Consider the following 24901-nt stretch of genomic DNA (forward strand, 5'->3'; position numbering starts at 1 on the left):
AGGGAGAATTAAGATGTGTGATGTCCATTATTGTTTCGGGTGAGGAACAGGGTGGGGTGTTAGGTAATGGTTTTCGTAAGGAGGCATCTATTTTACTTTTGAATTTAGTGTCGAAGTGCGTTGCTAGGGTTTCACCGATTTCTCGATTGTCAGTGATTGTAGTGTTATTTACAGCAATACTAGAGATTTTGAGGTTGGTGTTGTTTCCTTGGATTTGCCTAATCTTTTTCCAGAGGTCCGCCGGATTGGTGTTTGAATTAATAGAGGATACATATTCTCTCCAAGATGATTTTTTACTTTGTTTTATAATAAATCGGGCTTTGGCTCTAGTTTTCTTTAGTTCAATAAGATTCTCCAGATTTTTGTTTTTACGGTAATTTTTAAGAGCTAATTTTTGTTGTTCTGTTGCAGTTTGGCAAGATGTATTCCACCAAGGTACTGCCTTTCTTTTATGGGAAATACTATTTTTGCCTATGTGCAAATTTGCAGCTTTAAGTATGGAATCTGTGATTAATAATAGATTATTGTTAATATTGTCGGATAGGGATAGAGAAGGTAAGGTGTTATCTGTTTGTGAAGTATAGTCTATCCAGTCGGCATTTTTTAGCCGCCAGAAGTTTCTGGTTATAGTTTGTTCATGGTTGGAGATATCAGATGATACAAATATTGGAAAGTGGTTGCTGTCATATAGATCATCGGAAGTTTTCCAAGTTAGTGAAGTATATGTTTTTGGGTCGCTAAAACTAAGATCTATCGCCGAAAATGTGCCAGAGGAAAAGTTCAGATGCGTATTAGAGCCTGTATTTAGTAGACAGGAGCCTGTGCAATTGATAACGTTTTCTATAGTTTTACCTTTGCCATTAGTATGGTTTGACCCCCACATAAAGTTATGAGCATTGAAGTCACCTACTAGAATATATGGAACGGGGAGCTGATATATAAGATTTAGAATTTCAATTTCTTTAAGGGGGTAGTTAGGAGGAATGTAAACACTGCATATCGTAAGTTTATTAGGACACCAAGTAGTTACGGCGATAGCCTCGAGGTCGGTGGTGATGAGAAGATGGGATGAATATATTTCACTTGAAATAAAAATAGATGTCCCACCACTGGCTCTGTCACAATTAGTTCTGATATAATGATATCCTTCGAACTTTTTTAGTGTGGGAAGCTTAGATATTTTTGAGTTCGTTTCTTGTAGACATATGATATCGGGTTGTTTTTCTGTCACTAGTTGTTGGATTCTTTCAATACGGGGAAAGAACCCATCGCAGTTCCATTGGATTAAATTGAAGGTGAATCTTGAGTTGAAGGGGTAAGGGGCAACTGAGATGGTTGTTCTGGCTGTTGGGAGATAAGGATTTTGGTTTCATCATCGGTTAGGAGTTCAGATGAGACGCTGATATTATCAGAGTCATCTGAGTTTAGCTGTCTTTTGATTTTCTTTTGAAGTCTCGTAAGTCGATTTTTAAGGGATCTTTCCTTAGTTTCTGAATGGAGAACTGTTATGTCTTGTAATAGTCCTTCAATATTTGACGTAAAAACAAAAGCTTCATTAAGTGGACTAGGATTACCATGTGTATTTTCTAGGAAAGCAATAAACTGAGTCTCGGTCAAAGTTAAACCAGATGGATTATTTTTATAAATGGCCGCTACGGATTGTAGTGAACTAGCTGTTAGATTATGTTCCTCTGATTTTGTAGTTTTTGCTTTTTTCTTGTGAGGTTTGGAGATAGTGTTTGTGTTTGTGGATAACGGAGGAAGCATTTGGTTAGACGATGGTTCGGGTGTACTTGCTGAAGATAATAGAGAAGGAATATCAGAATTGCTGTCTGTTGATATAGCTCTTTTTTGTCCTTGTGTGGGTGGAATTGATGGGTGTATAGTTTCAGTATCTATTTCAGTGTGGGTTTCTGTGCAATTTAAAGTAGTTAGGTCTGATTGAACAGGAGTGTTTACGTCAGAAATTATATCAGTAATTTCAGATGTAGAGGGCTCTAGATGGGGTAGTTCAGTTTGAGAAAAAGTAGTTGGATTATTGGTACATGAGTCAGCGGTATGTCCGACCTCTTTACATAAAAAACAATGCAATTTATCCGTAGAAATAAATATTCTATAAGGTGTGTTTTCGTATGTAATAACGAAGTTTCTATCTATTGAAAAGTTCTGTTTATCGGGGATAATATACGTTACTCTTCGGAAGCTCATTATGTGTGCATAACCTTCTCCGAGTGCACCACATTTCACAAATGACACAGGAGAGACCAGCTGTAATCCAATATCTTTAAGGGCTTTCTCAATTATGGAATGTGGAATTGAAGGAGATACGTTAGATATAAGAAGGCGTTTAGCTGGGGTGATAAGTCTTCTGATGGGAACTACTGTAGAGTTGATAGAGATATTTTGATGTGTTTTTAGAAGGTTATCGACAACTGTAGGCGAGGAAAGATAAATACAGATGCGGTTATTTGGAATACGTGATGCAAAGGTAATGTTTTTTGGGATAACAATGTCCCCTATAGCTTTAACATAGTCAAATAAAACAGTATTTGGAATAGCGTGCATTAAAATGGCTTGCTCCTTACGTGGGAAAGTAGGAGGTGGAGGTTTGGATAAAGTAGCAGCGACATATGATTTTGTGGGGAGGACTTGTGGAGTTGTGAGGTTTTGATTTGAGTTCATTTTTGTGAGTGTTCCTGGATACCAAAAACACTTCACTTAATTTTTAGTATTGCAACAGTCGTCCTATTAGGACACTGTGGATAAAATAATAGGAATATAACAGTTACCTGTATCTGCAGTTTTACTTCAGTTGAATATAATAATATTATAGTCCAATAATAATTGCTTTTTCCATAACACACAAAATAATTCGAATTATCACATCACAAGGTAATGTTTACTCGTTGGCTACATCAATGGGAATTTTGAATACTAATTAATTGTAATATAACTATTAAATACTGTTTAATATACACACAATTATTAAAAATTAATAGGAGAACTTTTAATTATCAAGTTTTTTGTATTTGATTATTAATGTAATAATAAATCAAATTTTTCTTATATCTGAACAATCATTATTTATGCAATGTAAATTTAAAAACCTTATTATTGTAATAAAAAATAAGTAAAATTACTATTTGTTATACCAAAAATATTTAATAGTTAACATTATAAATTCGGCCCTATCTCTTGGACTATAAGGAAGCGATAAGTGGATTGACAGCATAATAACTGCTTTTTAAGTCTAGTTTTTCAGTGATTCTAGGCAACCTATTTGGGTGGAGTTTTGACTTGTTCTTGAATGAGTTCCGAATCCAGTAGCCCGCTGAAGTATTGGATTTTTATAATATAATTATTTGACAACCTTTTGTTGGCCAACCACCTAGAGCGGAGTTGAGCCGAAATACATTGATTTCGTATGTTCCGTTTTAAATTCGTTCAATCTGTATATATATATATATATATATATATATATATATATATATAATATAGGTACAAGATATCGGCACAGCTTGCAACAAAGAAAAAAAAAATATAATAAAACATGTGTATAAGATGAAAGGCAACCGTATATACGTATTTCTGACTATTGGTCGTCTTCAGTACCGTGCAGCCAAGTTAGAAAAGGAGCATATTAACTTGGGAAAGAATCACTAAAGGAGCAATGCGACCAATTTGTGGCAATAATGTTAGAAGACTCTGAGGTTTCCAGAGCAACAACCAACACATCCACGGAGGAAGCTAAGCAAAGCAGGAGCAATGTGACCAATTTGTGGCAATAATGATAGAAGATAATAATAATGCCTTTTCTAACTTGGCTGCACCGTACTGAAGACGACCAATAGTCAGAAATACGTATATACGGTTGCCTTCCATCTTATACACATGTTTTATTATATTTTTTTTCTTTGTTGCGAGCTATGCCGATATCTTGTACCTTTATTTTACTATTAACTCGCATTAATCTTTTTCTTGTTATATATATATATATATATATATATATATATATATATATATATATATATATATATATATATATATATATATATATATATTTATATCTATTATTCTCGATAGACTGAAGAAATAAATATGACCTGGCAACCTTTCTGGTGCCGGCATGGCTTCAATCAATTCCATACGATTACGCGTACCTCTTCTCTTTCCTTGTCTAAGCAACCAATGCTATAAATATTCTTCCTGTGACAAATCAAGATAAACATCGGTTATTGAGTCATAAAAACAACAATAGTGTAGGAAATAATTCTAAGGGAACTATTCTTCTTTTCCATATTAATAATAGGTATGCCAGACTTTTTTCTTTATTTTATCTTCATGCCCAAATGATTGTACAATTTCACATTACCACTCGTATCATGTAGATCATTTAAATTACTTTCACAAAACTGTAACTAATTTTAATATAGTTTTAAACCATTAAAGCGTTCACGATGAATATGTGTCACCACTCATCACGTTATATGGAATAAATAAATATGACTTTTTTGGACGATAACAAAGCTGAATGTCCAACAAAATTGTAATTTACTAGTAATTATACACACACCTATTAACATTTTAATGAAATAACACAATAATTACAATATATATTGTAAAAAGTCGATACTTAATAGTTTACAGTTTAAAAAAATATTAGTATAGAAAATTTAATTTAATTTTGTGTATTTGAATTTTAATGAATTACGAGTGTGTCGAGATGGATACTTTTTTTATGGTTGGAAAATTTGGAACTATGGTGTTTTTTAAAACGATAGAAAATGCGTTAATTCATTAATGGTAACAAAAAAATTTTATAAACAGCGTCATATTTTTTCATCTGATTAAAAGATAATAAGTAGATATCGCGATATAAAATGTTGAGAAACAAAATTATTGAAAAAATAAGAGGGCTGAACATCCATAACATGTTTTTCCGTCTATTAATTAAATTATTATTGAAAGTCCAACTTTCTTAAAAAAGCTTCATAAAAAGTATTTAAACATGATAGTGTGCATCATTTTTCTCTTCTTCTTTTTATGTGGACATGACTCTGTTAGTTTTTCAATGTGCCTCTAGTAAGTTGTCGTTCCATCGTTTTCGTGGTCTTTCTACTGATCGTCTTTCTATTGGGGAACCGTTTCTTGCCGTCTTTACTACTCTATTTGTTGTCATTCGGCTTATATGATCGTTTCATTCTACTCTTCTATTTCTAACCCGGTCGTTGATGTTCTCTACCTTGCATCTGTGTCGTAAATCTGTACTTCTAGCTCTGTTCCATAGTGTTTTACCATAAATGTTTTTAAGTGTTTTCATCTCTGCTGTTTCTAACATCCTTTTTGTCCTTTCTGTGTCAGGTCGTGTTTCACTTCTGTTTCGAGCTTTTCGTAGCTAGATAATGTGATGCCTAGATATTTAAACTCCATCAATAGTTTACTTATCTGACCTTCCAGCTCCAATTTACATCTTAGTAAATTTGCTGCTATAACCAAAATGTTAGTGTGCTTCAAAGACAAAATAAACGGTGGTATTGCAGTTAGGCTCTGCAAGGTTATGGCTTTAGAAGACATAAGGTCTAAGGCATACTAGCAACATATGATTTAAAATAATTTTACTAAATGTAAATTTAACAATTGGCTCACTAATAAAAGCTCTAAGATGTTACGTGTTTTCGATACTACAAGCTGGATACAGAAGCAAGAACACACAGATAAGCTACAGTCATTTGAAATGTGACTGTTTTGTGTAAAACTAGAGATCGCTGGTTAAATAAATTATAATAATCAAAGAAAAATGCAATATTTTGACTTTAAATAAATTAGCAATTAATTTAAATATTACGAAAATTAGCTGGATTTGCTTATTGCTGTTATCTCTACAAAAAAAAAGAAGAACTTACCCCTGAAATATTGGTGTATTAATGGTAGCCAGTGGAGTAGAGTTGTATCTAAACATCGCGGCGCCAGCCGAGGCACAAAAAAGGGACGGCCCGATCAACTGGATGCGTTTCGTTCGCTGTCTCGATATAAAGTGTGAAGTTCTTGGTACAAAATAGCCAGAAACTCTCTGGCCATACTTCTAGGTGGTCCGTAGGGCAGTGAGTCAAGTGCACGCCCATAAATCGACTCTATTGTATGGTGCTTTTAAATGGCGATTATTCAACTAAATAGTTACAGAAATATGATACTTTACAGCTTTTTCTGTGCTCTGTGTAACATAATTTCTAAATAACAAAAGAAAAGTCAGATTTGAAATCCAGAATAGAAGAAAATAATCTTTTAAAGTAAATAAGTAGTTAGAATATACCAAGATCATATTATAGTACAGTAAAAAAAATTAAATGTAAAATATGAAAATTAATACTAAATACTTTATCAAACAGTGGTGTTACAGGGGACAACTATAAACGATATGTCATACTAAGATTGATAATACAGTAAAAAATAAGATAAGGAAGAAGTATAGGAAGAAGTAGAGTGTCATGGTTAAAAAAATGTTTAGGGACTAGTCTAAAAAAGACTGGTTTAGATGCAGTTCAATAGAACTCTTCAGAGTAGAGGTAGATATTGATATAGATTATAGAGTAAAGAGAGTGATGATGATACCCAACCTTCTTAAGGAGATGGCACTTAAAGTCACTGAAACATAAAAAATATGAACAACTTTTATTCTTCGGTTTTATGGTTTCTTAGAAGGGGGCTTTCGGCATGTACTCTATATAGCTGTATAATTTGCTAAAGATCAGCACACTTGACTAATTTTTGATATTAAAATTCATTAGTGTTATGAGGTATATACCAAATTTAAGTAATTTCTTTACTTACGATAAACGCAAATTATTTACTTTCGTACGATTCGTATTTGCAGTTCGTACGATTTGTTTTTATACCAATTTCTAGATTTAAATACCAAGCAAAAATATGTTAAAAATATGTTTAAATATCAACTAAAAATAAATATTTTTAAAACATTCAGATAATTTTTCATTGCTTGGTATGTTATACTCAACAGACGTAAGTGTCATAAATACTTTTTAAATCAGGTCTTAGTAAAGTATTCACCATAATCGCAGAAGGAACTCAAAATGTTTTACTGATATAATCGTAACATACAATGTAAAACAATATAAGGATTGTTATCTTTCACGTAATGAAAGTTTCGTACTGCATGACATCTATTTATTTATTTGAATCGTGCCTTCCTTTTCTAATTGAATGTTTCGTTGTTATCTCTATGGCGTGATGGGAATGAATCTCTCCTTCAAGTGTTCTCGTAATGTTCGTACATGAATGGACTTTGCGCTTAATTCTAAACGCTATCTACAAAATAATTTTTTTCGTTTGTTTCATCTCTTAATAAACAGAATAATTTAGTAAGTAAAAGATATAACTAAGGAGATCCTGATGAGTTTAAACTCATTAGAAAATGGAGTGAATAGAAGTTGAGGTTGGAACCAAGCTAGTAAAATATGAAAGTAAATGATAAACACAATAGTTAATAACCAATAAATATAAATGCTGTCACTGAATAAAACACCGTACCCACATCACTGATAGATGACATCAAGTCAGAAAAGTCGAGCATTAATTCCGCTCATACATAAATGGACAGAATAATGGTCCAAGTTTGAAAGAAGTGTTTGAAAAATATCGGCCAGTGTTTAGCAAGGCGGCCTTCCAGTAAAAGTGTAATGTTAGCAATCGTTAAGAAATTTCGTTACACTGGTAGTCTGTTGTGTCAGCGCAAAAGCACTTCCGGTCATCTAAAAACAGTACTTTTCAACAATATTCAAGGACGCGTTCTCGATCAGATCTTACAATCTCCAAACGAAGTCTTCAACGTACTGCGCATAACGAAGAGCAATGAGTCTATTGTACCAAGATCCCGATTTCTTGCGAAATGCATGGTTTGCAAACAACTCGATTTCTTGGAGTTGAGTAGAGAAACCACTCCACAGTAAACGAGTTGCCATTTGGTGTGCTATGTCTGGGCATGGCATTATTGGTCCTTATTTTCTCGAAGATGAGAAGGAGCATCCAGTTACTGTTAACCAAGAACGTTACAAATAGAACGGTATTACACTTTTTGGTATTAAAGATTTACAAAATTTTTGCTGCACACGAAATTTGCAGATGGGCAGGTAATGGTTTTTAACAGAATGGCTCAACGAGCTTTACAATTATACTCTCCCTAGCCTTACTTCACGAACATTTTGAAAACCGAATAATTTTTTGTTGAACAGGATTCGAGTAGCCAGCTCACTTGACTTATCTAATTACACCCGCTGCACACATTTGGGACATGCTAAAAGAATCAGTATTTAAGTCAGAAGTTTTGCCACCAGATATTGGAAAACTATGAAAAAAAATAATTACTTGTTTTCAACAACTGCAGCAACCATAATTATATTATAATCTGCAAAATCGTTATGAAGCTTGTTTGCGCCGCAATGGTGCACAATTTGAACATTTAAATTATGTAAATTACATAATAAATACAATGTTCACTTCCGGTACTGTTTATTTTGACGAATAATGTATATTTTGATCTTTCTCTGGAAGCCGTATGTTTTACACCACCGGTCGTACTGCAGCCAATTGACATCCACTCCACGGATGGGAAGAATAAGAGAAGAATAAGAATAAAATCTTTTGATTGTCCTAAACCGCCACAAAATTAAATAAAATTCAAGTATTTCAAAACCTGCTTTAGTTTGTAGTTCGCTGCTGTGTGTAAGGAGTATGTCTGGATGTTTTTCAATAAATATTTGAATTGCATACTTGCACGAAACAGCTCCAATAGTTGTTGATGAGTTAGCATTGTTGAACAAATGACAAGTTTAAAATTATTTTCTAGAGTTGGCAGCTACTTGTATATTGTAAATGTCACACTAGATTATTATTATTTTTGCGAACTTGGTGCAAAAAATTATAGGGATTTACATAAAATTTATCAAAAAATATAGCAAGTTTTGCTTTATCGCAACAATTGGACAATTTTTAAAACTTTAAGCGCAATCTGCAATAATTAATCAATCAATTAAAAAAAAAATAACAACGATTGTATAAGAAATGAAAACATCTTCCAAATTATGAGTCGTTTATTCTTTCGCCCTATTTCAAAATTTGTGATAGAGCCTTTTGAATTTTTTGATGAATTTTTAGCATTAAAATAAACTCATTTGAATTTATATATAAATTATTGACCAATGAAATTTGAAAGAATATGACATGAGAAACGTAAATAGCCGAAAAGTTTAAACAATTCGAGGGAGGAAAGCTCACCTGGTTTTGACTCTCAAAAGAAGAATGTTAAGAAGATTAAACAAAATAAGGTTCTGATGCAAATAGTAAAAAGTTATATTTTTAAACAATAAAGTGTATAAAGTGTATATTCATTTTACTGGCCCAGAAAGAATCCACAATGTCTTTCTGGGCCACAGACTTTCTAAGTACTATTTGTTGTACCCATTGGATACGACACGTTCGAAAATTTCGTCATTAGGTCAAAATCAATAAATTTATATTATCAGCGCTGTATTTTTACTCGTAGCGTTTAATATTTTGGAATAATAGATAAGTTTATTTAAGTGTTCCGAATTTATTTATTTACCTTTTTACGTTTAGAAACTACTTCAAAACTCGTGTTTGATTAGAAGCACAAATAGCCCAAGACTTTAATTTAAATTAAGACGAGTTATTGTTGGTATATTTCTAGAAAGTATAAAAAAACGTTTTAACAATTCAAACTTTTGTTTTCGATCACCTAGAGAATTCTACCATCACTTAAGTTAAAGCTCTTGGTAAGTACTTTTATTCTCTATATTAAGAAATGATGATGAATATGATGATGATGATGAATATGAAATTGATTCAAGAATGCCAAAACTGCCGAGTACTTTGGCTTACTTTATATGCATAATACTCGATTTTTCCAATTTTTGAAGCAGTTAGATAAGGTCAATAATGGCTAAAACACCAAAAATAAAGAGTTACAGGTTGTTGTACATATGAAGAACTATCACCACACCAAGTTTCGTTACTCTAAAAGTTCAAAGATTTTTTTGCTGCTAGTTTGAAAATTCGAAAAAACGCGATTTTCACGAAAATGATTAATTTCAAACAGCTCTAACTCTGAATCTACTCAATAAATTTTAATTTACCAAGTCTCATTTTAAAGGTAATAAAAAAACCTTTCAAATAAGTTTTATCAAAAGTATTTCTAATTACCCATTCACTATTTATGATTTTTTAAAAATAACCAAAATCTTTAAATTTCGTCCGCACTAATTTAGTCCCCGACAATGGATCTTGGGATCTAGGATTGAAACTTGTTTTGTAAATAGCTGACGTTATAACAAAAAAAATGAGCTATTCTAAATTAAAATCGGTTTATAGGACATCGAGATATAGCTTTTTGAATAGGCTAAAAAGGGCCTTTTTTGGGCCTCTGAGAAGGGATTTCTCGGGCCCTAGTGTACCTAGAGCGCTGAAATTTGAACTGTGGTCTTATTTCATAAGGTATAATAACATACTATAATTTGGAGCAAATCCGAAGACCCCTCCCACAGAAGTGGGTGTAAAGTATTGGAATTGCTCATATATATATATATATATATATATATATATATATATATATATATATATATATATATATATATATATATAATATATATGTATGCACTTTTGATCACAGCTGATCAGTTGGACACAAAAAAGGGATTAATGGGTATATAGCTGAATTAACAAAGCCAAGAGAACTCTTTTTTTTTAATAATCAAATATATTTCGGTTTTTACAGAAAGTAATGTTCCATGATACAACAAGTGAAAGTTGAGAATGACTTAATGTGGGAGTTCGTTTTGTGTTAACTTATAGAAAACCATAACTTTTAGATTTCTACATATTAGAATCTATATTATTTGGATGCTGTTTTCTTTTACTCTTTATCTAAAAACAATAAATGTGAGTAAATCTCACTTGAGTGGCTGATGTCAGATTTCTTATGGTTTTTCTGCTTCAGAGTTAAAAGCCATCTCAAAAAACAATCTTTTAAAATATTTGTTTTTAATTGCTAAAACCTTGGCTTCTATATAATTCATTGTGTGATTGTTTTAGTTAACGTGTATAGATAAACTATACCTATCTAAATATTTCTTCTAATCACTCTTGTGAGAGGTAATACCGTCCTTTAATCATATTGATGAATGGCCAATGTATTGCCAATTACAATTTGTGCAAAGAATACTATAGACTATGTAGACATATTATCTTTTAATGTTTTATCTTTGAGTTATTATTGTCTTATTGTTGATAGAATTTGAAATTTTTTTATGTGAATCATCTCCAATATGCATCTTTTGTTGTATTTTTTTTTAATTGTTGAATTGGTTGTCTTTTATTTTTCCAAAATCTGTAGAATTTTACGATTAAAAGTTATTCTTTATAAAAAGATCTGCATGGTCTAAAACCTAAGATGCAACCATCAGATATCAAATTTTAATAATATTTATACCATATCTGATGGTTGCAGCTTAGGTGTTACATCATGCAGAGCTTTGCATGTAGAATAACTTTTCTTAATAAAATTAATAATAAAAGAGTTATATGTGTAATAAATTAAAATGATGTTTGATATCGGTAATTTGAGAAAAATAAAAAAGATAAAATTACATCTTATAACGTAGTTTTTAATTCCAAACAAAAATTTTTCGATATTGTGAGATATAAAGCTACTTTACTCTTGAGCGAAATTCATATTTTTTTACATAACAAGTATAATATTGATAAAACTTGATATCTGATGTAGTTTAGGTTTTCGATCCTGAATGAATATTTAAATTTAAAATTGCAAAATACCAGTAACAAAAGAAAAGCCACATAATATTTTAATAAACGCGAATAACGTTAAAAATGATTAACACGTAGGGCACTATACAGTAGGATGCGATTTGCAAAAGACATTATTAACAATTTACTGCTTGACACAAATGCTGTTTCGCATTGTACGTGTGAATACGTTATTCACGAGCAACTAGGTAACTAACACTGCATCGGCTTTTGAAGTTTTAAGTGGATAAACGAAAGGGTTTCACAACTGAAATGCAAAATAAGCATGGCATCTATGTTAATGTATGCATGTGCGACTGAAGTTTACTTAATGTAGTTATTTTGTCGGTAAATACAGATAAGAAAGTATTGCTCTTAAAATATAATTTCAAAAAACTAATAATTGTAGTGTGCAAAATGGTTTTCAACAAATGGAAAATTAAAAAAAAATATTCTTAAAGTTTGCTAAATACTAAAATAGTTATCTAATAATAAGATTCCATATTGAATTAAAAAAAAATTAACACAACATAATTTTTAAAATAAAAAAGTAGACATTCTTTTTTCTGTAATATGTCTTAAATGTACCTATCTATATAAGGTGGAAGCAGAATACTTTAAGATTATCTGCCCTAAAATAGGATATTTTCAGAAAAATGTTTATTTACATTGTGGTTGGTTTCTAAAATACAAGGTATTAAATTTAAAAACTAACAAAATTATTATTGACAATATTTTTTTTATTTTTATGTCGTAATGTAAACCAATTTATTTGTTAACTTTACTTTATCAACGAATTAGAGCATCGATCAGAAACCCATTTTTTCTTCAAAATCTTATGCCACTGATAGCGCACTGTCTCTGACCACAGTTTTAAATTTTTTCATTTTTTTTACGTAATTTATGTATTCATGTTAAGAACGCAAGTTTTCAAGATTTCGAAGAGTGGTTCTTTAAATTCCAATCTGTTTTTCAATTTAAAATTTTTTCCATGGTTTTTATCTACAGTTTTATTAAAAGTCATGGTTAATTTTAATTTTTTTTTTAATTTTGATGAAAAAATTTTGTTCGAATTTTTGAACAATGGGATCCCTCTTTTGTAGTGGTATATTTTAAAATGTGACCATGGCCCTAAAAATGGCTTTTTAAGCCGAAAGCGCTTAGCTAAGAATTAAATGCTTGACACACTTTTAAAGTAATTTTCTTTTCAATTTATTTAAGAGTGTAAGCTCCGACGTGTATAAATTATCTTATAGATTGCGCTCAAACGCTCTCTCTCTCTCTTTTTCTCTCTCTCTCTCACTCTCGAGAGAGAGAGAGAGAGAGAAGCACAGACCGAAAACCTATAAGATTATAAGAATAATAAGATTAAATGCAGGGAACAACACGCTATTTACTATCGACAATATGCAGATTGAAAATGTGGAAAACTTTACGTATCTTGGAAGTGTCATAACAGAAAACGGAGGTACAGAAGACGATATCCGTCCCGACGACGAAGCCCAACCAGCTTTCAGCACGCTCAACCCTGTTTGGAGATCTGGCGAGTATACTACAAGGACAAAGATCCGAATATTCCGATCAAATGTCATGTCTGTTCTACTCTATGGATGTGAAACCTGGAAAGTGACAAACATCCTCACAGACAAACTGCGGGTCTTCGTTAACAAATGTCTACGAAGAATTGTTCGTATATTCTGGCATAACACCATCAGAAACGAAGATCTGCTACACCTGACCGAACAAAAGAGGGTATAAAATGAAATTAAGTCCGGAAAGTTAGGTTGGATCGGTCACACACTCCGAAAAAATAGTTCCAGTATCGCAAAGACTGCCCTAGAGTGGAATCCCCAAGGGAAAAGAAAAAGAGGTCGCCCAGTACAAACTTGGAGAAGATCCATCATGGACGAGATAAGAGGCCAAGAAAGGTCTTGGAATGAGGTGAAGGCCTTAGCGCAAAATAGAACCCGATGGCGCGTTTTCACTGAAGCTCTATGCTCCACTTAGAAGTTCAAGAACCTTATATATATATATATATATATATATATATATATATATATATATATATATATATATAAAAGAATAATAAGAATTGTATTCTTAGCGTCGTTATATACACTATAGATATATATATATATATATATATATATATATATATATATATATATATCTGTTTTTTTTACTTATTTCTTTTTCTTAATTATTTTATACTGCATGTATGGCAACCTAGTTTTCTACACAATTATTTATTCTTTTACGAAACAACTAGAGCAATAGACTATAGAGAATGATAAATGATATCTATTAATTAGATTTTAATACAAGACTATGGTTTAACATGTAGTGACGGTCTTTCCTATCTTCTTCTTTTTAAGATGCCGTCCGCTTTCGAGATGAGAGCTATTTATTATACTTTTAACTTTCTGTTGTGCTTATAATCATTGAATTATTCAATATAATTTTTAAATACTACTGCTGTTCAATTAAAATAAGTTAAGAGTGTAACGATATAACTACCCTCTGAAAGTTGGGAGACAATTGTTTTTGCTTCGTCTAGCTCAGTCTCTCAGGTGTGAGAACGTCTTATCCTAAATCCAGATCTGAACAATGAGCTTGGCTGGGACAAATAAAATAGCACAGAACAAAAAGGAACACGTGCTGTGTAGGTTATTAATTTTTAGAAGAAAAATAGTTAAACAAAAGAGAAAGTTAACAAATGAATAAAATCAAAAGAAATTGGAATAAAATAATTACTTAAAGAAAAATAACAAACATGTAACGTTTATAATGTTACAAGAGTTTTAAACCAGTCTTAGTCAAATTCCAAATAAGTCTTTATCAACATAAAGAAATGAGTGCTATTGGTTAATCGTATTTGCTAAGGGTGATAAAAACTATCAACTTCAGAGTAAAATTTAGTCGCACTATTTATACTATAATTCCACTATTTGGAAGAGTGATTTCATAGTTTGAAGGCAGAGAAGTGGGGAAAGACGTATGAAAATCCAGTGGCGTACACTCACATTTATTTCAACGTTATTTATATTATATTTTTTAAATATTATTTGTTCTGTGCTGAAAGTGCTGAAATAGGCCACAATATAAATTTATTTTCAGATTTTTACTGACGTTTCGATCTCTATATCCAAAGACCGTTTTCAAAGATATACACGATAGTTACATTTATTTTATTTGTTTATTATTATATATTTATATAATATTATTTATATAATCTTATATTATTTATTTTCTTTTTTTTTTCTAACTTTAAAAACGGTGTCTGAAATAGAGATCGAAACGTCAGTAAATTAACCATGTAAATAGATATATTGTGGCTTATTTTCAAAATTCTCCCTAATAATACAGAATTCCACGAGCAAAAAGCTATAAAAAATAATTATATCTATCATTTATATATTTGAAAACGGTCTCTTTATAGAGATTCAAACGTCAGTAAATTAAACATTTGAATATATTTTGTGGCTTATTTCCTACATTCCCCTACATTAAAAACACATAATGCCATATGCAAAAAGCTATAATTGATGGATTCGACCGTTACTTGATGGAAATTAATTTTATGTAACAATAAAACACTAAAAACTTTGTTCTCGAAACTTCCATAAAATTTATTATAAAATCTAATCACTACAGCTGTTTCGGCAGAGTGCCTTTCTCAAGTGATCTATTTTTGGTATGCATTTACACTTTATAGTCTTTAACGAAACCACTTTATAGTCTTTAACCAACTTGAGACAAACAGTTCTCCCCTCCTCAACCTATTTGGTTAAAGACTATAATGTGTAAATGCATATCAAAAATAGATCACTTGAGAAAGATACTCTGCCGAAACAGCTGTAGTGATAAGATTTTATAATAAATTTTGTGAAAGTTTCGAAAACAAAGTTTTCAGTGTTTTATTGTTACAAAAAGCTATAAAAAACAAATAAATTTGCAGAAAGCTTATTGATGCTACCTGGCTGTCGCGGAAGTTACGCTAAAACGTCTATTGACGTGACCTGACCAGGTTCTAGTTTTGTTAAGATTCTCTTAAACCAGCGCTCAAATACTTTGGAAGTCATTTCTTCATGATAATCTCCTGTTTTTCTTGACTCATATTGAAGGAAACCATCATTAAGGAACCCTGTATCACTTCCTATGTGGATAATGATTAAACGTCGTCCCTTTCCTGATGGAGCTTTTAATCCTGTAAAGCAGCCTTTTATAAATGCTTTGCGTTTACCTTTGACATTTAAATCGTGCCAATCTTTTCCAACTGTATGACCTTCGTTAATCCAGGTTTCATCCAAATAATATGTTTTCCGTTCAATGCTGCGAGGTGTGCGTATTTCTTTAAAATATTTTCTTCTCCACTCAATAATTTCTTTTTTTTAATAACACACTTTTTCTGTTTTTACATATCGAAAGTTCATTTCGCGCATAGTTCTGATTAATACTCTACCTTGGGGTATATGTTGGGTAAAATGTAATTGTTTTCGAGCCCTTGAGAAATTTTTTCAGTGTTGGAATTTTACTCCGAAAATAAAATATCTTGTCTCGTCATCCAATACAATGTTTTTTCTACCTCTAGTTTTACGTTTTACTTGCTTTTTATTTTCCGATGTATTTTTAGGCACATGATAAATACAGCTAATGATTAACGTTTTGCTGTCTTCTCTTGAAACAACTCGGTTGTTCGTCCATTATATTTTAATAATCACAGAATATAATTAAAAATTTACTATAAAACGACAAACTCCAATAACACGAGGATTATCACCACAAACTTCAACCGCAAAAAATATAATCACAAAAGGCAACAGAAGCACTCCCGTTAGCACCGCCTATGTAAATAAACGTTTCTTGCTTCGGCAGGTGCGGTGGTATTACCGCTAGGCTGCTTTACAAATTTCCAAGTTGCCAAGTTTTTGAAGCGGAATGAGAATGAAATGTAACATATCAATTTTTATTTTATAAACTTAAATAAAACTAAAAAGGAAGATACAGAATATAAAAAATTCTACAATTAATTCTTTTTTAAGTTAAAAGTGAAACTGGAACAAACCATGAAGTGGAGATATCCAGGAGTGGCTAGTATACCTGTTGAATACAAAGCACGTGGTGTTCGTGTGTATTAAGGTAAAAAAATTGCTTATTACAAGCTTAAATTTTTATTTTAAGAAGATCTTTTCGTAATTAAATCATTCCATCATCAGTTAACTAAAAGAGACAGTAAAAATACCAATATCAAAAAACACAAGTTAAAATTTAAATATATAGAAATAACATGTTGGTTTTTTACTACTTACATAAAAAGTTGTTAAAAAAACATTGTATGGCCACTTAAAAAACTTTCGAAGGACATCCGTATTAAAATATAATCCTCATGGTTTTATCAAGGTAAATGCAATAGACTTAACTTATTGATTATTAAAAACTGAAGATGGGGGCATCTTACATGACCCCCTGTAGCTGGTGAAGTTTTTTCGACTTACATTACCTCTGATCTGTTCTGGAGTCTTGGGCTAACTGATATAAAGATGGTATGAAAAATCAGTTAGTACCCATCAATGTCAAGTGGAATGATGTAGTAGGAGCAAAAGTCATTGTGCTTAAGTTTGTGAATAGGCAGTTTTTAGTGAAGAATTGTGTTTTGTGTGTAGTAAAATCAATAGCAATTTTTGGTATTTTAAAGAGGTGGTAGAATGTAAAACAATGAGTGACTGTGATGTAAAATAAATTTGGTATACCAGGGTAAGGCAAAATTTAAGTTAGGTAGTTGAAATTAATAAATCATTTGGAAGCGGTAAAGAGAATGTTATTACCTAATTGTTTCCTTGTATGAAGTAGATATAGATAAAAGTTGGTTTGAAATTTGTGGAAGATGAATCGAGGAAAAAGAAATAAAAGAAAGAGAAAGAAAAGGAATTAGGAGATGAATGTAAAGATGTAAGCTGGGGGTACTGAAACTGATTGTGATAAGAGATTGATAGATGTAGTGTGAGTATTTATAAGAAAACCTGTGTGATTAGTCAGATGGTAGTTATTGGAGAGGATGGGAAATGGGATATTGGAAAAGGGATGTTAGTGTATTAATGGTGACAAGAATAGAGTTAAGTATGGCGGATTATATAAGGTGATATTAAGCTATGGGAAAATAGAAAGAAATGTAGAAGTAAGTAAAACTGGATGTGTAGTTAACAGAAAGAAAGTTAGATCAGGAAAATAATTGTCGATGAAGTAAAACAAAGTCTCTATTGATGCTGGTGTGACGATTAACACAATTGGGACTGTTTTTCTTTTCCTTGACTATTTCCAAATCCTCAAAAAGGTCAAGTTTGAGATAATCTCTACCTGGGATGTTATGAAGAAGAGAAATATCATCTGGTACCTTGATTGTGTGATTGTGATATTTGAGATGATGGGAGAAAGAAGAAGTGTTATCTAACTTAGAATGTTCTATGGCCCTGGTTACTAGAGATCTACAAGTTCTACCAATATAAGTGGCATCACAGTCAGAACATTGAAGTTTATAAACCCCACTGCGTTTGCTGAAGTCAATAGAGTCCTTACTATTGCATAATGATCTACTCAATTTATTGTTAACTTTAAAGGAAATCTTAATATTTTCAACAGAATTCAGGATAGTGTTTTTGATTGATTCGGAAAGTGTTGGACAGTGAAATGGTAATGAGAAGTAAGATGGGGAATCTGAAGTAATGTTATGCTAAGCTGATTGTTGAAGCAATTTACGTTTCTTTTTATAAATGAGTTTATGGATGATATCTGGGTTGTAGCCATTATTGAAAGCAATCTGTTTGATTATGTTTAGTTCTTGGATGTAGTTAGTGTTGGATAATGGAATGGTTTCTAAACGATGAATGAAACTGTTGAATGCAGATAATTTGTGTGAAATGGGATGGTTAGAATTGAAATGTATGACATGATCTGTTTGTGTGGGTTTTCTGTAGATGCTATAATCAAAGACATTATTAATTCTATTGATGGAAAGGTCTAAAAAATTGATGGAGAAGTTAGATTCTAATTCCATAGTGAATTTGATATTGGGGTGAATATTATTGATAGTGTTTAATAAGGAAAAAGCTGTATTTGAGTTACCTCTAATGAACACTAAGCAATCATCAACGTAACGGAACCAGTGTAGAATTGTATTGTTAGTCATGATTTGAGTGGATTCTAGATGATTCATGAAGAGTTCAGCTAAAAAGGGGGAAAGACAACTTCCCATGGCCAAGCCATCAGGTTGTTTATAAAAAATATTATTGAAAGAAAAATAATCTTGTGATAAACAAAAGGAAAGTATTTCTATTATTGGTGTGATGACTGAGGGATTAGTTGATTTAGATGTGAGAAGGTCATGGACTAACTGAATAGTTTCAAGTTTAGGTACAGAAGTAAAGAGATTGCTAACGTCAAATGAAAGCATAATCATATCTGGTAGGAGATTTATGTGATTGAGTTTGGATATTAGTTGGGATGAGTTTTTGATGGAAAAAGTGGGAGAAAAACCTGTTATGTCCTTGATTACCCTGAGTATGAATTTAGAAATTATGGAGACCGGGGTGTTGATGAAACTGACTACTGGACGGATTGGAATGCCCTCTTTGTGGATTTTTGGAAGACCATACAGTCTAGGAATTAATGGGTTACTAGGGATTTTGTAATATGGTGCATGAAAATCAGTGAAAAAAGTAGAATATTTCTTTAAAAATGCTTTTTGTTTATTAATGAATCTGTTAAGTGGGTCATGTGGAAGTACTATGAAGCCATTATTATTCAAAAAGGTGGAAACTTTGTTGATGTATTCAGTGTGGTCTAGAATTACTAAGCAATTTCCTTTATCTGATTTGGATATTATTAGATTAGATAAAAACTTTCAATTTCTTTACAACAAAAAAATGTCATTAGAAATAATTGTTTCAAAAAACTTCATGCTGCATACAAAAACTTAACTTCCAATTCACATTTTCATCATCCACATCATAATAGTTTAAAAACTTTAAATTCAATAAAAAAGAAAATAAAAAACCATAATCTAATAATATCCAAATCAGATAAAGGAAATTGCTTAGTAATTCTAGACCACACTGAATACATCAACAAAGTTTCCACCTTTTTGAATAATAATGGCTTCATAGTACTTCCACATGACCCACTTAACAGATTCATTAATAAACAAAAAGCATTTTTAAAGAAATATTCTACTTTTTTCACTGATTTTCATGCACCGTATTACAAAATCCCTAGTAACCCATTAATTCCTAGACTGTATGGTCTTCCAAAAATCCACAAAGAGGGCATTCCAATCCGTCCAGTAGTCAGTTTCATCAACACCCCGGTCTCCATAATTTCTAAATTCATACTCAGGGTAATCAAGGACATAACAGGTTTTTCTCCCACTTTTTCCATCAAAAACTCATCCCAACTAATATCCAAACTCAATCACATAAATCTCCTACCAGATATGACTATGCTTTCATTTGACGTTAGCAATCTCTTTACTTCTGTACCTAAACTTGAAACTATTCAGTTAGTCCATGACCTTCTCACATCTAAATCAACTAATCCCTCAGTCATCACACCAATAATAGAAATACTTTCCTTTTGTTTATCACAAGATTATTTTTCTTTCAATAATATTTTTTATAAACAACCTGATGGCCTGCTCATGGGAAGTTGTCTTTCCCCCTTTTTAGCTGAACTCTTCATGAATCATCTAGAATCCACTCAAATCATGACTAACAATACAATTCTACACTGGTTCCGTTACGTTGATGATTGCTTAGTGTTCATTAGAGGTAACTCAAATACAGCTTTTTCCTTATTAAACACTATCAATAATATTCACCCCAATATCAAATTCACTATGGAATTAGAATCTAACTTCTCCATCAATTTTTTAGACCTTTCCATCAATAGAATTAATAATGTCTTTGATTATAGCATCTACAGAAAACCCACACAAACAGATCATGTCATACATTTCAATTCTAACCATCCCATTTCACACAAATTATCTGCATTCAACAGTTTCATTCATCGTTTAGAAACCATTCCATTATCCAACACTAACTACATCCAAGAACTAAACATAATCAAACAGATTGCTTTCAATAATGGCTACAACCCAGATATCATCCATAAACTCATTTATAAAAAGAAACGTAAATTGCTTCAACAATCAGCTTAGCATAACATTACTTCAGATTCCCCATCTTACTTCTCATTACCATTTCACTGTCCAACACTTTCCGAATCAATCAAAAACACTATCCTGAATTCTGTTGAAAATATTAAGATTTCCTTTAAAGTTAACAATAAATTGAGTAGATCATTATGCAATAGTAAGGACTCTATTGACTTCAGCAAACGCAGTGGGGTTTATAAACTTCAATGTTCTGACTGTGATGCCACTTATATTGGTAGAACTTGTAGATCTCTAGTAACCAGGGCCATAGAACATTCTAAGTTAGATAACACTTCTTCTTTCTCCCATCATCTCAAATATCACAATCACACAATCAAGGTACCAGATGATATTTCTCTTCTTCATAACATCCCAGGTAGAGATTATCTCAAACTTGACCTTTTTGAGGATTTGGAAATAGTCAAGGAAAAGAAAAACAGTCCCAATTGTGTTAATCGTCACACCAGCATCAATAGAGACTTTGTTTTACTTCATCGACAATTATTTTCCTGATCTAACTTTCTTTCTGTTAACTACACATCCAGTTTTACTTACTTCTACATTTCTTTCTATTTTCCCATAGCTTAATATCACCTTATATAATCCGCCATACTTAACTCTATTCTTGTCACCATTAATACACTAACATCCCTTTTCCAATATCCCATTTCCCATCCTCTCCAATAACTACCATCTGACTAATCACACAGGTTTTCTTATAAATACTCACACTACATCTATCAATCTCTTATCACAATCAGTTTCAGTACCCCCAGCTTACATCTTTACATTCATCTCCTAATTCCTTTTCTTTCTCTTTCTTTTATTTCTTTTTCCTCGATTCATCTTCCACAAATTTCAAACCAACTTTTATCTATATCTACTTCATACAAGGAAACAATTAGGTAATAACATTCTCTTTACCGCTTCCAAATGATTTATTAATTTCAACTACCTAACTTAAATTTTGCCTTACCCTGGTATACCAAATTTATTTTACATCACAGTCACTCATTGTTTTACATTCTACCACCTCTTTAAAATACCAAAAATTGCTATTGATTTTACTACACACAAAACACAATTCTTCACTAAAAACTGCCTATTCACAAACTTAAGCACAATGACTTTTGCTCCTACTACATCATTCCACTTGACATTGATGGGTACTAACTGATTTTTCATACCATCTTTATATCAGTTAGCCCAAGACTCCAGAACAGATCAGAGGTAATGTAAGTCGAAAAAACTTCACCAGCTACAGGGGGTCATGTAAGATGCCCCCATCTTCAGTTTTTAATAATCAATAAGTTAAGTCTATTGCATTTACCTTGATAAAACCATGAGGATTATATTTTAATACGGATGTCCTTCGAAAGTTTTTTAAGTGGCCATACAATGTTTTTTTAACAACTTTTTATGTAAGTAGTAAAAAACCAACATGTTATTTCTATATATTTAAATTTTAACTTGTGTTTTTTGATATTGGTATTTTTACTGTCTCTTTTAGTTAACTGATGATGGAATGATTTAATTACGAAAAGATCTTCTTAAAATAAAAATTTAAGCTTGTAATAAGCAATTTTTTTTATACCTTAATACACACGAACACCACGTGCTTTCTTTTTTAAGTAATTTAACAGCTGACCAGAACACAGATTATTCGTTATTGAAAGCAACAAAAGAATGAAGAGACCAGTTATTCATTCTCCTCCTATCAAGTTGGAAAACGGCAACTGGGCTAGAAGTAACGAACAGAAAGCAGAACGATTTGCAGATCAGTTTGAAAGCACGTTTAAACCCAACGACAATGATGGTGAAGAACTGAGATGGGAAGAACCATTCCAAACTGAAGAAAGAATAACGTTGACATCACTTAGAGAAGTATCAACAGAGATAAAAGAGAATATAAATCCTAAAAAAGCTCCAGGATATGATCTCATAACAGGAGAACTATTAAAAAATCTACCAAGAAAAGCGATAGTTAAGATGACACACCTAATAAATTCTGCTTTTAGATTGAGATATGTTCCCAGACTCTGGAAAGTAGCTGAAGTGATTATGATCGCCAAACCAGGTAAATCTCCTAATGAACTGACATCCTATCGACCAATATCACTCCTTCCGGTGATGTCAAAACTATTTGAAAAACTTCTATTGAAAAGATTAAAATCAATAATAGAAAGAAAAAATCTTATACCAAATCATCAATTTGGTTTCAGAAATCAACATTCCACTATAGATCAAGTTCACATAATAACGAATATAATAGAAAATACATTAAAGAAAAGAAAGTCTGCTCTAGAATCTTCTTGGATGTAGCACAGGTGTTTGATAAAGTCTGGCATGACGGTTTAAACTATAAACTAAGAACGTTCATGCCTAAACAGTATTCAGAAATCTTGAAATCATACATTGCGAATAGATATTTCAGAGTAAAACAAGAAGAAGTGTACACCAGCTTAAGGGAGATCAAAGCTGACGTGCCACAAGGGAGTGCCTTAGGTCCGGTCCTGTACCTATTGTATACGTGTGACATTCCACAGCTAGAATAAAACACTATTGCCACCTTCGCGGATGATACAGTCATACTAGCGATAGGAGACACTAGTGAAGGAGCGACTGATAAGTTGCAACTATCAGTAAATAAAATACATAACTGGACCAGAAAATGGCGAATAAAATTAAATGAGACTATATCTGCACACATTAACTTTACAAATAAAAAAATAGACAATTTCCAAGTTAGAATAAATAATACCTGAATTCCTTATGCAACATCAGCAAAATACTTGGGCATCACCCTAGATACGAAGCTGCGCTGGAAAGTCCATGTCAAAAAGAAAAGAGGGGAGCTTGATATTAGATATAAGAAATTGTATTGGCTGATTGGAAAAAATTCAACATTATCAATTCATAATAAATTATCCATCTACAAGCAAGTACTGAGGCCAGTATGGGTATATGGGTGTCAACTCTGGGGCTGTACCAAAGCTAGTAATCTACATATTATCCAGAGATTTCAAAACAAAGTACTGAGAAAAATTGTTGATGCTCCTTGGTATATCCGTAACAGCAACCTCCACCAGGACCTGGAAACTGTGATCGAAATAATTAAGAGAACAGCAGCAAGTCGCGAGCAGAGGCTGCATAGTCATGTGAATGTCGAGGCAATCCAGCTTCTTGACAACACTGAACTAAAGAGAAGACTCATAAGGACAAAACCATTTAAGTTAGTGTAAATGTGTAACAGTTTAGTGTAAAAAGCAGAATATAGTGCTGTGAAGTTATTGCATGTTAGTTGTAGTGCATTAGTTGATAGATAAAATAAGAGTAAACCATAGGGTAAGCCCTTAAATTTAAGTATTTGGTGTTTATTAAGTTAGGTCAGAAAATAACTAGATAGAAGTATACAAACACCGCACAGGTGTTAAAAAAATAATAAACTTAAATATGTAACAAAACTGAACATGTAAATAAAATTTATTTCAATATAATTTTGTGCTCAATTTTTACTATTGAAAAAACTCATTTTTTTGGAATTTTTATGTCGGTAATAATCGCTGCGTCGAAGAATTCAGGTTTGTATGACCATAACTGCTACTTGTGAACAAGAATCGGCTACACTGTACGGCATCTTGTGGTTACGTCTGCTATATAGAAGCACAAATAAATGTACTAATTATACATTCTATGATTTCTGATGAGAAAACGCAAATTAAACGGGTAGTTTTCGGGGGCCGCTGAGTACATTTAAATTTAAGGACATTCGGCGTTTAAACGATGAAATCACTCTTCCAAATAGTAGAATTTTACTATAGTTTAAATATTTTTGGACGTATAATTTTAAACTGTTGATGA

The 24901-nt window shown here is 31.9% G+C and overlaps 1 protein-coding gene across 1 annotated transcript in view; it reads left to right on the forward strand.

The window, feature by feature from the left end:
* The window catches only part of nenya, a 230590-nt gene that overhangs the window by 91338 nt on the left and 114351 nt on the right, over window positions 1–24901 (forward strand). The window lies entirely within an intron of this gene.

Source organism: Diabrotica undecimpunctata, chromosome 2 (assembly GCF_040954645.1).
Source record: "Diabrotica undecimpunctata isolate CICGRU chromosome 2, icDiaUnde3, whole genome shotgun sequence".
Lineage (NCBI taxonomy): Eukaryota > Metazoa > Arthropoda > Insecta > Coleoptera > Chrysomelidae > Diabrotica > Diabrotica undecimpunctata.